This window comes from Pongo pygmaeus, chromosome 6, assembly GCF_028885625.2.
Source record: "Pongo pygmaeus isolate AG05252 chromosome 6, NHGRI_mPonPyg2-v2.0_pri, whole genome shotgun sequence".
NCBI classification, from domain to species: Eukaryota; Metazoa; Chordata; class Mammalia; order Primates; family Hominidae; genus Pongo; species Pongo pygmaeus.
Window position 1 is genome coordinate 36098894 of NC_072379.2, and position 15121 is coordinate 36114014.

Below are 15121 nucleotides of genomic sequence, written 5' to 3' on the forward strand. Positions count from 1 at the left end.
CAGGGTTTACAGGAACTTTTCAAGAAAATAGGCACCAACCTAGGTCGGCTTGCTTTTTTGTGCCATCTGCAAGCAACAGGTCAGGCAGAGAATCCGAAACTTTGGATTGCTTTTTAGGCCACATTCCTAGAGCCATGACAGCAACATAACTAAGTGAGTGCAAATTATTTTCCAGACTGGCTCGTGTGCATATAGAGACCGTGGAGACCACACGATGGGTGGGACAGAAGGAGGCTATGCAGCCCCACAGACTCGGGTTTGCATTCAGATGCACACCTCCCTGGCCGCCTTTCCTTCCTCGGACGTGAAGGAGAGGAGCTAATTAACAGCATCCTCCCCCAGATCATAGTAAAAACCAGGTTTGATTTTATAAAGGGGCGGGCACACAATAGGTGCTCAATAAATGAGAGCTCTATTGTGAATAAGGGAGGAAAGTGTGAGGGCACTGAAAATGCTGCTGAGTGGTCTGCTGCGCCCTCCATAGCCTGTTTTCTTCAGTTTCCAAGCAAAATTCAGGCAGGTGACATGGGTTCTTTCCACAGGCTTGTTTCTGTCTTGAAGACTCCAAGGGCAGAGGCTCCTTGCGAAAATTTCTCATTCAGATAAGCAGGGTTTCACCTCCAAAAGGTGACAATCACTGCACAAAAGCTGGTCCTCTGTTGGTTTGTCAAGGGTGCTAGAGACAAACACTCCTTTTGCTGGGGGCACGGGAGTCCTGCTGGCAGCGTGCGGTGACCCCAGACTAGAACACAGGCATCCTGGATGGCTGACCACAGAGCAAGTTAAGGGGTGTCTGGATGGTTCTGAAGGAAACAAAATCAAGCCATTCTCAGCAGTTTCTTTTCTTCCTGTCTTCTGGGCACACACTGGGTGGGCCTCTACACACAGCCAGTGTGAAGAAAATAATTAAAATAAATCCCCCTTAACTCCCCTTGCCACAAATTCAAAGAGATAGCCTGAGGGATCTAATTACTTTTGTTTTCTGCTCTTCAAGATGTTGATTATTCTGAAGGTTTTACTTTCAGACACTCAACTTGAGTCAGCTGTTAAGTTTAGGAAATGGCTCTAGGAAAACCATACTACCTGGGTATTTTAAAAGAAGTGTTCTGCAGCTGGGTGCAGTGGCTCACGCCTGTAATCCCAACACTTTGGGAGGCTGAGGTGAGTGGATCACCTGAGGTCGGGAGTTCAAGACCAGCCTGGCCAACATGGTGAAACCGTATCTCTACTAAAAACACAAAAAATTAGACAGGCGTGGTGGTGTGTGCCTATAGTCCCAGTTACGCAGGGGGCTGAAGCAGGAGAATTGCTTGAACCCGGGAGGCGGAGGTTGCAGTGAGCCGAGATCATGCCATTGCACTACGGCCTGGGCAACAGAGCAAGACTCTGTCTCAAAAAAAAAAAAAAAAAAACAACCAAAAAAAAGAAGTGTTGTGATGTTTTGTGTTTGTCTGGTGCTTGTTGGCATTTCTGAAGGAAGACATTCAGGGAGCCCAGAGGCACCTTGTGGGCATATGGGACAGCGATGGGCACAGGACCTCATAGAAAAGGTTAGAATCCCACTGTGTTGAGAGACAGCAGAGGGTCCTGGTCTTCTGGTTTGTACAGAGGCAAGTGTGAAAGCCATTTCTGAGCTGTGCGGGCTGAGAGGAGCTCTGTGCCTGCTGCATGTTTCCCTCAGCCTCTCCGCATTGTTGTAGAGGGGATCAGGCTGCTACTTTGCAGAGCTGATGTGAAGTTTAGGAGAATATAGGTAAAGGGCTTACACTGCTGCCCTGTATATGGCAACTATTCAACATTTCTTCTGCTTTGGAGGAGGTAGGGGAGAGGCACTTCTCTTGGGGCATGGAGGGCAGCAGAGTTTGTTGAGCCTCTGCCTGTTTCTGTTGGGATCAGCCCAGGTGGGTGGAGGCAGACGTGTGTCTGTGGGCTCAGCGCTCCCACCTGAAGCCACATTCCCCTGTTCTCTCATGTGCAGTGAACCAGGCAGGAGCCCTGGATCACACTCTGGGTTGCAGGCACCACCTTCCCCATCCCCAGTGGGAGCCCTGTTTAGAGTCCTGTGGTCTCATCTCTGGCCATGGTGAGGACACAGGCAGCTGACAGTGCAGGTGTAAGTGGATTCCCAGGCCAAAGGTATGTTAGGAAAATGCTGGCTTCAGAACACCGGCACCCACTCCTTCACTTACTGGCTGTGTGGCTGTGGTCAAGTTAAACAGCAATAACTCTACTGGCCTGGCAGGGTTGTGAGCGTGTTCAGTGAGATAATGTATACCATGAGCTTATCAGGAGCTTGAGCACTGCTGATTTGTTTGGTTTCTTGGACAATAGGATGTGGCAACCAGAGTTCAATAGATTCTCAGGATTTTTTCTTGGAGGGCGGCACCTCAAGTGCAGGCTTCTTAGCAACACCAGGCCCCAGGCCAGCAGCTGTTCAATATGAGGAATAGGGAAGCATTCGCTGTGAATCTAGAAGTCAATATTTACCACTAAACTGGCTCATAAGGACTCCTCAAAGAGTGTACCAAAGCATACTAAATAGATTCACAGTGCAGGTGTCCTGTGTTTGTAATAGACGGTAAACCAGGACATGTCATGGGCACTGGATGTTATGACTATGATGAAAAGAAGCAACCAACTAGAACATAATTCGAATTGTCTCAAGCCAATAGCAAAGGCAGATGGTTATGATCTCTTGTGAACTATTAATGTGACTGCAAGAGAAAGGGGGAAAGAATTGAGAAAAAATAAGGGAAAAAATTTGTAAGGGGGGGTGATTTCTGAAAAGTTTCTTCTGACATAACTCTTCAATAAAATGAAAACAAAGGAGAAAAGTTAAAATTACCTAGTAGTTATCATATAAACTTTCAAAATTAGCAACCATGAATGAAAATAATAAAATTTGAATGTTTTAAGGTTTAAAGTTAAAATGTGAATGAAGGAGCAAAGCTTACAGAGATGGAGTGTCTATGCTCAATGTCTGATGATGGGTGACATTTCTGTATCATTCCAGTTTTTCAAAAAGAAATTGACAACACGCAAAAAGAACTGTACAACTCACATGTCTCAATTCCACTGGGGAATTAATATCTTTGAAAGACAGACCCAATAGGTGCGACGTGTATGGTGATGGTGGGGTGTCATCTACTCATGACGGTGCTGTCCATAACAGCAAACAGCTAACAGGCAAAGTGGGGATGGATGGTGTCATAGGAACACGGTGAAATCCCCACCCAGCAGCCCTTAATAAGTGCAAATAGGAGCGTTAGGTTAAGGAAATTCTGCATATTGTAATTAGGCATGCAGGAAAAATGTCAAGTGAAAAAAGGATCCCCAGTCATACACACACCCTCATTGCAACTATTTGAATTGTCTACGGTCAGGACTAAAATCAGTTTCATGTCCTTGGCATTCTTTTTTGTCTTTTGAAATTGCTCAAGTTATGAATTTTTCCAGCCAGCATTCACTTAGGTCACAGCATGGTTACAGAGATATGAGTGGAAGTAGCATCTTTCCATGGGAGGAAAACTGAAAACCAAGACAAAGTTCTCTATGGCTCCTTTCCACGGATAATTGTTGGCCAAGAATCTACTTTGACAGAGCATTGTTTATTAAACAGGGAATGAATAAGAAACAGCTGCACAAAGCTCCTTCCTCCTTCATGTCAGCAGAGGAGCAAAGCTTTCCCCTGAATTTTGATCTTTGTTTGTTGTAGAAATTTTTTCCCTTTTCTCTTATGCTACCCCAGGAGAAGAGGCTTCTGCCTGTCTTTTGTAGCATCAGTAATAATAATTGCTAGACACAGGTTTACAGTCCAAAGTGCTCTCTGCCTGCATGAGCTTGCGGCCCCATTTTACAAGTAAAGAAACAGACTCAGAGAGGCCAAGATGTCAGCCAGCAGCTGCATGCCTCTTGCCACAGAGCTATGGACTCAAGCTGTTTTCTCTGAATGCAAACCCACCATTCTTTCTACTCTTCATAAGGAGGAGGAGGAGGAGGACTGTCCTGTGGAATTGTAGTGCTGAAAGCATAGCTCCACTTGATTGTGGCAGGTCCATTTTCCAACGCAGACCAATCTCGCCAAGGAGGCCAGCTGGGCGGAGTGGGACTTAGAACCCAGTGCAAAGTCCCTTACAGGAGTTCCTTTCTGGACAGAAACTCCCTTGAGATGACGGATTTGATTCCTCCTGAATTTCCACAGGTGTGGAGAGTGAAATGCTATGCTTTGAGCATCTACCTTGTAATTAGCTGGTACTCTCTTCATGGTTCTGTGTGGTGCCTAGGATGATGGCCATGGTACAGATTGCAAGTGGAGCTGCAATGGAGTGGACGTGTGTGTTTCTCCCAACATTACTATGTTGAAATCCTCACCTGCAACGTATTAGGAAATGGGAATGTTGAGAGGTGATTAGGTCATGAAGTCAGAGCCCTCATGAATGGAATAAGTACCCTTATAAAAGAGACCCTAGAGAGACCCATCACCCCTTTCACCATGTGAGGACATAGAGAGAAGGCTATGTCATGAGAAACAAGCCTCACCAGATACCAAATCTGCCGGGACCTTAATCTTGGACTTCCAGCCTCAGAACTCTAAGAAATCATTGTCTGTTGTTTATAAGCTGCCCAGCCTATAGTACTTTTTATAGCAGCCCAAAGGGACTAAGATAGGGGGCTTGGCCACGGTCTCACCTCCAGCCAAGAGCTGCCCAAACCCTTTCTCTTTCTGGTTACCATTTGTAACGAACATGATCTATAAGCAACCAAGGCACCGTGGAAGCTGTGGTGCCCCTGTGGTTCTCAGCAGGCATTCAAGAAATCATTCCTTGCAGCCCTGGGAGAAATTGGTTTTACAAGTTTCTAAACCTGAAGTTACTTAAGCCATGCTCTTTTCATCAACTGATATGCATCTGGCTACAGCTGTTAGGGATGCTCTGTACCTGTGTTTGAGTCCAGGACATTCTCTCGGGTGCCTTCAGGAGCCAGACTGCAGGAGTTCAACTGTGGCCTCATCTGACTACAGCAGGTGTGGAGTCTTGGTTCAGTTGTGCAGCCTCTCTGTGCCTCGGTCTTCTCATCTGTTAAAGGGAGTAATAGTAGTCCTGACAAGGTTCATATGAAGATTAAATACGAGAACCAGGCAAAGAGCTTAACGTGGTTCTTGGCATATGTAAGTTCATATCAATGTTAACTATTTTTTAGACCAATGAGAGAGTGCCTATTTAAACAAGAACACCCGGGTTTACATAAAAGTAGTGGTACAAGTGTAAGATAGTCGCAAGTGTGTGTGCGTATGTGTGTGTGTGGTGCCCTGGCTTTATTGTGTCAATTATAAGTAGAGACACTTTGGCCTACAGGATGAAGGAAACAGGGGTTCTGCCTTGGCTTTGCTGCAACCAGCTTCACATCTGGGACAGTCCTTCCCTTCTCTGGGTCCCAGGTCCCTCCCTTTTAAAATGAGCACAGTAATAGCTCTCACCAATAAAGCATTAAAGGAGCTAAGACGTCAGCCTGTCCTGGGTCTCTTTTCCAACAGATCTCTTGTCTCCCCCACTGACTCCAAACCGCACAAGCCATGCTTCTCAGGAACCCAGGACACCTGGACTGTGGAAGGGTTCTGCCAATGGGAGGTTTAGTGGGAGGCTGGAAGGCAGAGGTACCACCATCCCCGTGACACTGGCTCAGCCTCCTCCTGCATGCCTGCTCTCCCAGCAAGCCTGACCTGGTGGCAGCTTTGCATGGACAGCCTGGATCCTGGTTCCAGGAGCACAGTCTCTCCCATCTCTCCATCAGAGGGATGGGAGTGCATCATAGTGGCCAGAGAGGTTACCTGAGCTTCCTCGGTTACCTGAGGTCACCCAGCTAGTAAGCCTTGGAGATAAGATGCAAGCCGAGTTCTCTGGATCGAGTCCACCCCTCTCCCACGCAGTGCCATGCTGCCTCCCAGAACACTTTCTATTTATGTTGCTTTTTACCCACGTAAGGAAGTCTGTGATGTTTCTCTCTCTGTAGTTTATAAAACCCATGTGCTAAGGGCCTCAGTGACACAGAATCTTCATGACTTTCTGAAGAACGCTGCGGGAACCTGTGGTCAATCATGTAGAATAATTGGCTTTGAGGACCACAGTCTCTGAGAAGAGCAGTTGTATGGAAAGTAGCCCTGAGCACTAACTCTGGCTCTAGTCCCTGACTATTATCTCATCAAAGAATCTGACAAATCTGTCAGCGCTACCTAAGTCTTGTAAGCTAAAAAAACCCAGCAGTTGCAAAACAGTGGATTTCCAGTTTGTAAACAGATGAGTTTGAGAGCTGTGGAAGAGAAATACAGGTGAAGATAATGTGTCCTAGAAGGGGAGGAAGGAAGGAGCTGAGGAAGCCAGCTTCAAAAGCCTCAAAATGAGACACTTCTGCCCAGTTAATAATTTTATTTTTTACTTAAAGAAAATTAATAGACTTTCAGGGCAGTTTCAGGTGTAAAGGAAAGTTGGACAGAAAGTAGAGTCCTCATATTTCCCCTCTCCCCCCGCCCCCCACAGTTGCCCTATTATTAATGAAAATGTTTTACTGAACACTGACTGCAGCAGGCTCTCACCCCGTCATCTCATTCATCTTCCCAGCAGCACTGGAGGGAGGTATTTGCATGCATTCTTGCTTTCACAGAGGCTGAGAAGGAGCCTTAGAAAGGGGTGGAGGTTAAAGGTAACAGAGTAACTGAAAGCAGTGACTCTTGACCTCGGGTCTGCCTGACACTTGGTGGTATAGCTGGAGGCCACTTGTGAGCGGATTTAGATTATTCACGTGCCTCTTGGCCACTGACAAAAATGCTCATGTAAAGCTTCTTAGTGGCCTGTTGTTTAACCAGAGTCTTAAGGGTTAAAAAAATAACTTAGAGGATCTTTTTTTGAGGCAAGTTTATCAGATAGCCATTCTCCTGTTATTAAAAAGCTCTCATGGCTAGAAACTTCTTTATGGTCTCGCTTGGAAGCATTTCTCCCACTGGACATTTTTATGGTCTTTGAACCCACAGAGAAAATGTCCATCAAGAAACCAGTCAGGCTGGGTACGGTGGTTCACACCTGTAATCCCAGCACTTTGGGAGGCCAAGGCGGGCGGATCACAAGGTCAGGAGTTCAAGACCATCCTGACCAATATGGTAAAACCCCATCTCTCCTAAAAATACAAAAATTAGTCGGGTGTGGTGACACACACCTGTAGTCCCACCTATCAGGAGGCTAAGGCAGGAGAATCGCTTGAACCTGGGAGGCGGAGGTTGTAGTGAGCCAAGATCATGCCACTGCATTCCAGCCTGGGCAACAGAGCAAGACTCCATCTCAAAAAAAAAAAAAAAAAAAAAAAAGAAAAAAAAGAAAAGAAAAGAAAAAAAGAAAGCAGTTAATCCAGGGGGAAATCAGCCAAATTAGTTTTGTGCCTGGATTTATAAGTATATGCTTGAGGGTGATAGTGAGCCAGGGCCTCAGTCCCAAAAGCTTACATTTTCTGAGACGTAACTATGGCTCTTTTTTTCTGGAATAGTGTAAAAAATGTCAACCCTATTCTTTTCATCAGGGTGGAAAAGGAAAGTCAAGAGAGGCTGAACAAATTCTCCAGTGTCCCGGTGTTTGCAGCAAAATCATGTCTTGCATGCATGAACAGGCAGTACCATGGACAGATCCACAGCGCATGGTTGCCATCCCCACTCCGGGCTTGTGAGGAATCCACTACCTCACGTGCACAGTGGCGTGGATGGGCTTGCCCGTGGTGCTAGGGGTCTGGGCTGGGTTCTCTTCAGTGGCTGTGGCAGAGAAGTCCTAAGAGTGAAATTGCGGTGCCCAGACTGAGGGACACTTAGTCAAGTGCTGAGCATGGAGGGCTAGATGCTGGGCAGGGACTGAGACAGGGTATGGCACAGGTGGAAGTGGTCAGGACTCAATGGTGGGAGGGGCTGTGGCTCCTGAGCCATAGTGTCTCCTGTGACTCTTCCTTGTGGCAAATATGTGAGGGGCTGGTGATTTGAATTGTCTCAAAGGTAGAGGGTAGAGTCCAATAGGATATATTACAGAAACAAAATGTCTGGAGGACCAAATATCATTCATTCATTCATCATTCAGCAAATACCTACAGTGCTCTCTGTTGTCCAGGGCCTGTGACTGGTCCTGAGAATGCAAAAATAAATAAGTTGAGGACCCTGCTTGGAGAAGCCCATCATTAGCAAAGGGTATTACTGAAATGTTGCGTTACAACAAAATAACCCCACATGTCAATCAGGAGGTCTGAGGGAGTTCAGGGGAGTCCATCTCTTCTTGAAGCATGTGGGGCTGGAGATGAGCTCTGACTGTTGCTGATGCAAAAAGACATTGAGCCAGAAGTCCAGGGAGGCAGCCGGATCACTGTGCACAGGCAATGCACCACAGGGGCTGCATGGAGAATAGTGCAGCATGGAGAATAGTGTGGGGTAGAGAATAGTGTGGAGAATAGTGTCGTGTGCAGCTGCTGGAACACTGGGCAGATTATGTCAACAGAAGCTGTTTCAAGGGCCTGGAGAGGCATAAGCCGCAGCCTTTATCATAGGCTAAGTCTTCCAGCTAATATTTACACAGCTTGGGGGCATAAAATATCAAACAGCTGCAAATGAGCAGAAGATTCTCTGTGGCTTCATGCTAAGAGCCTTCTAAAAAGGTCTTTGTGGGAAATAATCTGTGAATAAATAACAGAGAATAATTTAAAATATAAGAACCAGGTCTTATTTTACACTTTGACTAGGAATATTTCTTTTGGTGTATGTGGTATGTGTCTGCTTGTTGTGTTTGTTTATTCCAGAGCCACATGCTTTGGCCTGGTGCTGTGACTTAAAGTTGATACCCCCAGAAGCTAAGCGTCTTTCTGAACCTTGCCCAGCTACCCCTTCTGAGTCTTCAGCTTGCTGCCTCACATGTGCGGCCCCCCAGGAGGGCAAATAGATATAGCTAGAATATTTGCTTCAAAAGTCATTGCTAATAGTCACGCACCAGGTACAAGTCCTGAAGAAAAGATTATGAAATTTCAGTACATAAAAATTGACATTCTCATAGGTCAGAATAGAATTATAAGCAAATTGGGTCCAACAAAAATGAGAAAAATGCCTGCAAAACATTTAACAGACATAAGAGTAGAATTATTAGTATATTAGAACTCTCACAATTAAATAAGAAATATCTAACACCCTAGTGGAAAAGAATGCAGTGAGCAAGAAATTCATTAAAAAAGTAATCCAAATGGCAAAGAAACACACGAAAAAGCTATTCAGTTTCATTAATCAAAGTACAATGGGGCTGGGCGCGGTGGCTCATGCCTGTAATCCTAGCATTTTGGGAGGCTGAGTCCTAGCATTTTGGGAGGCTGAGTCCTAGCATTTTGGGAGGCTGAGGTGGGTGGATCACTTGAGGTCAGGAGTTAGAGACCAGCCTGGCCAACACGATGAAACCCTGTCTCTACTAAAAATACAAAAAAATAGCCGGGCATGGTGGCACGCGCCTGTAATCCCACCTACTCAGGAGGTCAAGGCGGGAGAATTGCTTGAACCTGGGAGGCAGAGATTGCAGTGAGCCCAGATCACACAACTGCACTCCAGCCTAGGCGATAGAGTGAGGCCCTGTCTCAAAAAAAAAAAAAAAAAAAAAAAGGTACAACGGAATCATTAAATGCTTATAAGGCTGGTTAAACTTAAAATGAATATTCAAGCCCAGTGATTGTATGGTAAAATAAGCATTCTTATACACTCCCTATTGGGAGAGTAATTTGGTTAAAAAAAAAAAAAAAAAAAAAGATGTTTTAGGGGAAAATTTGGCAATATATTTTCAAGACACTAAAAATATTTATCTCTAGAATAATTTGTTCTAAATAAATTATAAAATAAGTGTTCTCCTTTTTATAAGTTTTTAATGCAAAAGAAAGTGTATAGAAATGCAAACAAGAGGTTGCACATTTTAGGATTATTTAGAAAATCTAATAGCTGACATTTATTGAGTGCTAATTTGTTACCATTTATTTATTTAGTTGTTACACAAAATTCTTCAAGGTATTACAGGAATACCTCTTGTGAAAGGAAAATATCTTAGGCCCTTTCAAGCTGGCAACCACTCAGGAAAAATCTGTCTCCCATTCTATTCAAGTCATCCCTTTGCTCACAGAGATAGATGCATATTTTGATTGCCTTCTTTGGAAAGACTTATCAGAAACTCAAAAGAATGCAACTATCTGTCTCTCACCTACCATGACCTGGAAGCCCGCAGCGGGAGGGCCTTGCTTTGCACTGTCTCGCCTTTCTGGATGGAACTAATGTACTTCTTACAAATTGATTGATGTCTCATGTCTCCCTAAAATGCATAAAACCAAGCTTGGGCACATGTCATCAGGACTTCCTGAGGCTGTGTCACGGGTGTGTCCTCAACCTTGGCAAAATAAACTTTCTAAATTAACTGAGACCTGTCTCAAATTTTCAGTGTTCACAGCTCAGAAATATTGCAAATTCAGTTCCAGGTGACCACCATAAAGAGAGTCGCATGAATTTTTTCTCTCCAGTGCATACAAAAGTTCTGTTTACACTATACTGTAGTCTATTAAGTGTGCAATAACGTTATATATAAAAAGTATATACGTTAATTTAAAAATAATTTATTGCTAAAAATGCTAACGATCATCTGATCCTTCAGCAAACATAATCTTTTTGCTGGTGGAGGGTCTTGCCTCCATGTTGATGGCTGCTGACTTGTCAGGGTGGTGGTACCTGAAAGTTAAGGTAGCTGTGGCAATTCCTTAAAACAAAGTAACAATGAAGTTTGCTGCATTGATCAACTCTTCCTTTCATGAAGGATGCCTCTGTAGCATGTGATGCTGTTTGATAGCATTTTACCCCCAGTAGAACTTCTTTCAAAATTGGAGTCAGTTCTCTTAAATCTTGCTGCTGCTTTAGCAACTCAGTTTATGTAATATTCAAAATCATTTGCTGTTGTTTCAACAATACTCACAGCCTCTTCAACAAGAATACACTCTATCTCAAGATGTCTTTGCTCATCCACGAGAAGCAACTAATCTGTACAATTTTATCATGAGATTGCAGCAATTCAGTCATATCTTCCAGCTCCATTTAAAATTCTAGTTCTCTATTTCCACCATGTCTGCAGTGACTTCTTCCACTGAAATTTTGAACCTTGAAGTCATCTGTGAGGATTGGAATCAACTTCTTCCAACTCCTGTTAATGTTGATATTGTGACCTCTTTCCATGAATCACAAATGTTCTTTTTTTTTTTTTTTTTGAGACAGAGTCTCGCTCTGTCGCCCAGGCTGGAGTAAAGTGGTGCGATCTTGGCTCACTGCTGCAAGCTCCACCTCCCAGGTTCATGCCATTCTCTTGCCTCAGCCTCCCGAGTAGCTGGGACTACAGGCACCCGCCACCACACCCGGCTAATTTTTTTTGTATTTTTAGTAAAGACGGGGTTTCACCATGCTAGCCAGTATCGTCTCGATCTCCTGACCTCGTGATCCACCCACCTCGGCCTCCCAAAGTGCTGGGATTACAGGCGTGAGCCACTGCGCCCGGCCCACAAATGTTCTTAATGGCATCTAGAATAGTAAATTCTTTCCAAAAGGTTTTCAATTTACTTTGCTGAAGTTCATCAGATGAAAGACTATCTATGGCAGATGTAGCCTTATGAAATGCATTTCTTAATAAGACTTGAAAGTCTAAATTACTCTTTGATCAATGGACTGTAGAATGGATGTTGAGTTAGCAGGAATGAAAACATTAATCTCCTTGTACATCTCGCTCTTGAGTGACCAGGTGCATTGTCAATGAGCAGTAATATTTTTGAAAGAAATCTCTCTTTCTGAGAAGTATCTCTCAACAATAGTCTTCAAATATTCAGTAAACCATACTGTAAACAGATGTGCTGTCATCCAGGCTTTGTTGTTCCATTTATAAAGCACAGGAAGAGTAGATTTGGTATAGTTTTTAAGGGCCCTAGGATTTTCAGAATAATAAGTAAGCATAGGCTGCAACTTAAAGTCACCAGCTGTGTTACCCTCTTTGAGAGTCAGCCTGTGCTTTGAAGTTTTGAAGCCAGGCATTGACTTCTCCTCTCTGGCTATGAAAGCCCTAGAGGGCATCTTGTTCCAATAGAAGGCTATGAAGTCTACATTGAAAATCTATGGTTTACCGTAGCCACCTTCATGGATTATCTTTGCTGGATCTTCTGGATAACTTGCTGCAGCTTCTCCACTGGCTCTTGCTGTTTCACCTTGCACTTTTATGTAATGGAGACAGCTTCTTTCCGTAAACCTCATGAACAAAACTCTGCTAACTTCAGACATTTATTCTGCAACTTTCTCACCTCTCTCAGTCTTCATAGAATTGAAGACAGTTAAGACCTTACTCTGGATTGGGCTTTGGCTGAAGGAAATGTTGTGGCTTGTTTGATCTTCAATTCAGACCACTAAAACATTCTCCGTATCAGAAATAAGGCTATTTTGCTTAGCATTCTTGTGCTCACTGGAGTTATACTTCTAATTTCCTTCAATAACTTTTCCTTTGCTTTCACAGCCTGGATAACTGTTTGGCTTCACTTTTGACCTGGCTCAACTTTTGACATGCCTTCCTCACTCAGCTGAATCATTTCTAGCTTTTGATTTAAAGTGAGAGACATACTACCTACTCTTCCTGTCACTTGAATACTTAGAGGCCATTGCAGGGTTACTAATTGACCTAATTTCAATATTGTCACATCTCAGAGAACAGGGAGGCCCAAAGAAAGGAAAAAAGACAGGTGAATAATGGGTCAGTGGTTCAGTCAGACACAAATTTATTAAGTTGACCATCATGTGGGTATGGTCCATGCTGTCCCAAAACAATTACAATAGTAACATCAAAGATTGCTGACCATAGATCACATAACAGATTAATAATAATGAAATGGTCTGAAATATTACAAAAGTTTCTGAAATGTAACACAGAGTCATTGAGTGAGCACATGCTTTTGGAAACATTGTGCCTATAGACTTGCTGGATTCAGGGTTGTCACAAACCTTCTATTTGTAAAAAATGTAATAAAACAGGGTGTACCTATACTATTATTGTCATGATTTTTGTTGCCAGTTAAAGAAAATGAGGTTTAGCATGGCAGCAATTTACGCTGGGTTGTACAGCTAATACATGCTATTATAATAGCTAATACATGCAATTACGATAGCTAATACATAGAATCAGGGTGTGACTCGCAGTCCTTTCTTTGGCTCTCGGTCTTGGAGTGTTGGCCACTGGGATACACCAATGCTTCCCACTATGTGGGTGAAAATTGGAAATAATATAAATGCTCAGCAATGAGGTACATGTTGTGAAATGGCACATTCACATTGTGAAATACTTGTGAGAAATCACACAATAGAAAAGTATTTATCAGGCAGGTGCGGTGGCTCATGCCTGTAATCCCAGCACTTTGGAAGGCCGAGGCAGGCAGAACACTTGAGATCAGGAGTTCAAGACCAGCCTGACCAACATGGCGAAACCCTGTCTCTACTAAAAATACAAAAAAAAATTAGCCAGGTGTGTGCCACCATGCCCTGTAGTCCCAGCCACTCAGGAGGCTGAGGCAGGAGAATCACTTGAACCTGGGAGGCAGAGGTTGCCGTGAGCCAAGATCGCACCACCTCACTGTATCCTGGGTGACAGAGCAAGACTCCGTCTCAAAAAAAAAAAAAAAAAGAAAAAAAGAAAAAAAAAAAAGAAAAGTATTTATCAACATGAGAAATATACTGAGAAATTAGTAAAGAAAAACAGGCTAGCAAAAAGATCTGCAGTGTGATACTATTTGAGTTAAAAATTTGAGTCATATTAATTTGAAATACTTCCACTTGAGGTGAAAACCAAGTTTCACTGTATGTGCAAAATAAAAAAAAAAAAAACAGTCACTTCGAACTAAAAACTAATTTCAAAGCCTGCAGGCCCCAAGGAATTGTAAGCTGGCTGCTTTAGCACATGGCCATGATGTTTTGCTGGTGAACAGGACACTCCTTGGTCGTTGGTTTAAGAAGCACAAAGGTGCGACAGAACTTCAGACAGTCATTGTGGTTGTTCTCATGCTTGTTAGTTTGGCATTTGCTGTTGCTATAATTTAGAGTCTAATCTTACGTCTCAATCACTGCCACTCAAGCACTCACTAGCTGAGAAATGCATCGTCAAACAATAGCTTTAACATGGGGGCTGGATCTAATAAGCCTTGAAATAACATAAAAACTGCTGTAACTGTTCATTTAACAGAGAACACGGAAGTAAAAATGTTAGAGAGAATGCCAATGGAAGGAAAAGCACATTCAAGCAGGTTTACCTTTGTCAAAGTACCTTGACCAAACATCAGCCAAGCTTCTCTGGCCCAAGAGGGAAGAGCTTAGCCAAGTCTCCTCCTTGGCCTTCTGAGCACACCTTTGATGTCCAATCAGGCTCATGTGCTTCCACTTTTGGTATCTAATCCAGAGTTCCTTTTTCCCCTCCACCCTTGATACTTACCCAAGTTCCTCGTAGTAATTTTCCACCCACGGACCCTCTCACCTGCCCGTTGGCTGTAAGTCCCTGTGTGCCCCTGTTATTTTTGGAATTGAGTTCAGTCCCTCCCCTTTTGCAACATTCTATCGCTATTGCAGTGGTCTTGAGTAAAATCTGTCTTGTCACTTTTAACAAGTGTCTAGTGAACAATTTTTCTTTACCACCTTTAACCTCACAAAAATTTTTAAAAATCCCAGCATGGACAATGGGGAAAATAGAGAAGTGCTGGAAGCTGATATTAAGGTCATCACCATTGCTAATAACATTGAATTTAGAGTATTCCTAAGCACTTAACTCTCATGAGAAAATTTGTCTTAAATTTGTCCTGGAGCCAGCTATAAATTTGAATCCTATTTCTGCAATTACTGGTCATGTGATCTTGGGCATGTCACATTGCCTCTCTGAGCTTCCATTTCCTCATCTACAAAACTTTGGAGTATGAAAAAGATTTGAAAATGCATCCCTATGCATTTTCCTTGTGCCATCCTATGCATAAGACGTGCCTTATGGAGAAAATACCTGTGTTAGAGAAGCTTCCCCAGACAGGAGTTACA

At 43.5% G+C, this 15121-nt stretch overlaps 1 protein-coding gene across 5 annotated transcripts in view; it reads left to right on the forward strand.

The window, feature by feature from the left end:
• DDC (dopa decarboxylase) overlaps positions 1–15121 on the forward strand; it is a 115898-nt gene that overhangs the window by 20704 nt on the left and 80073 nt on the right. The gene's annotated exons all lie outside the window — the stretch shown is intronic.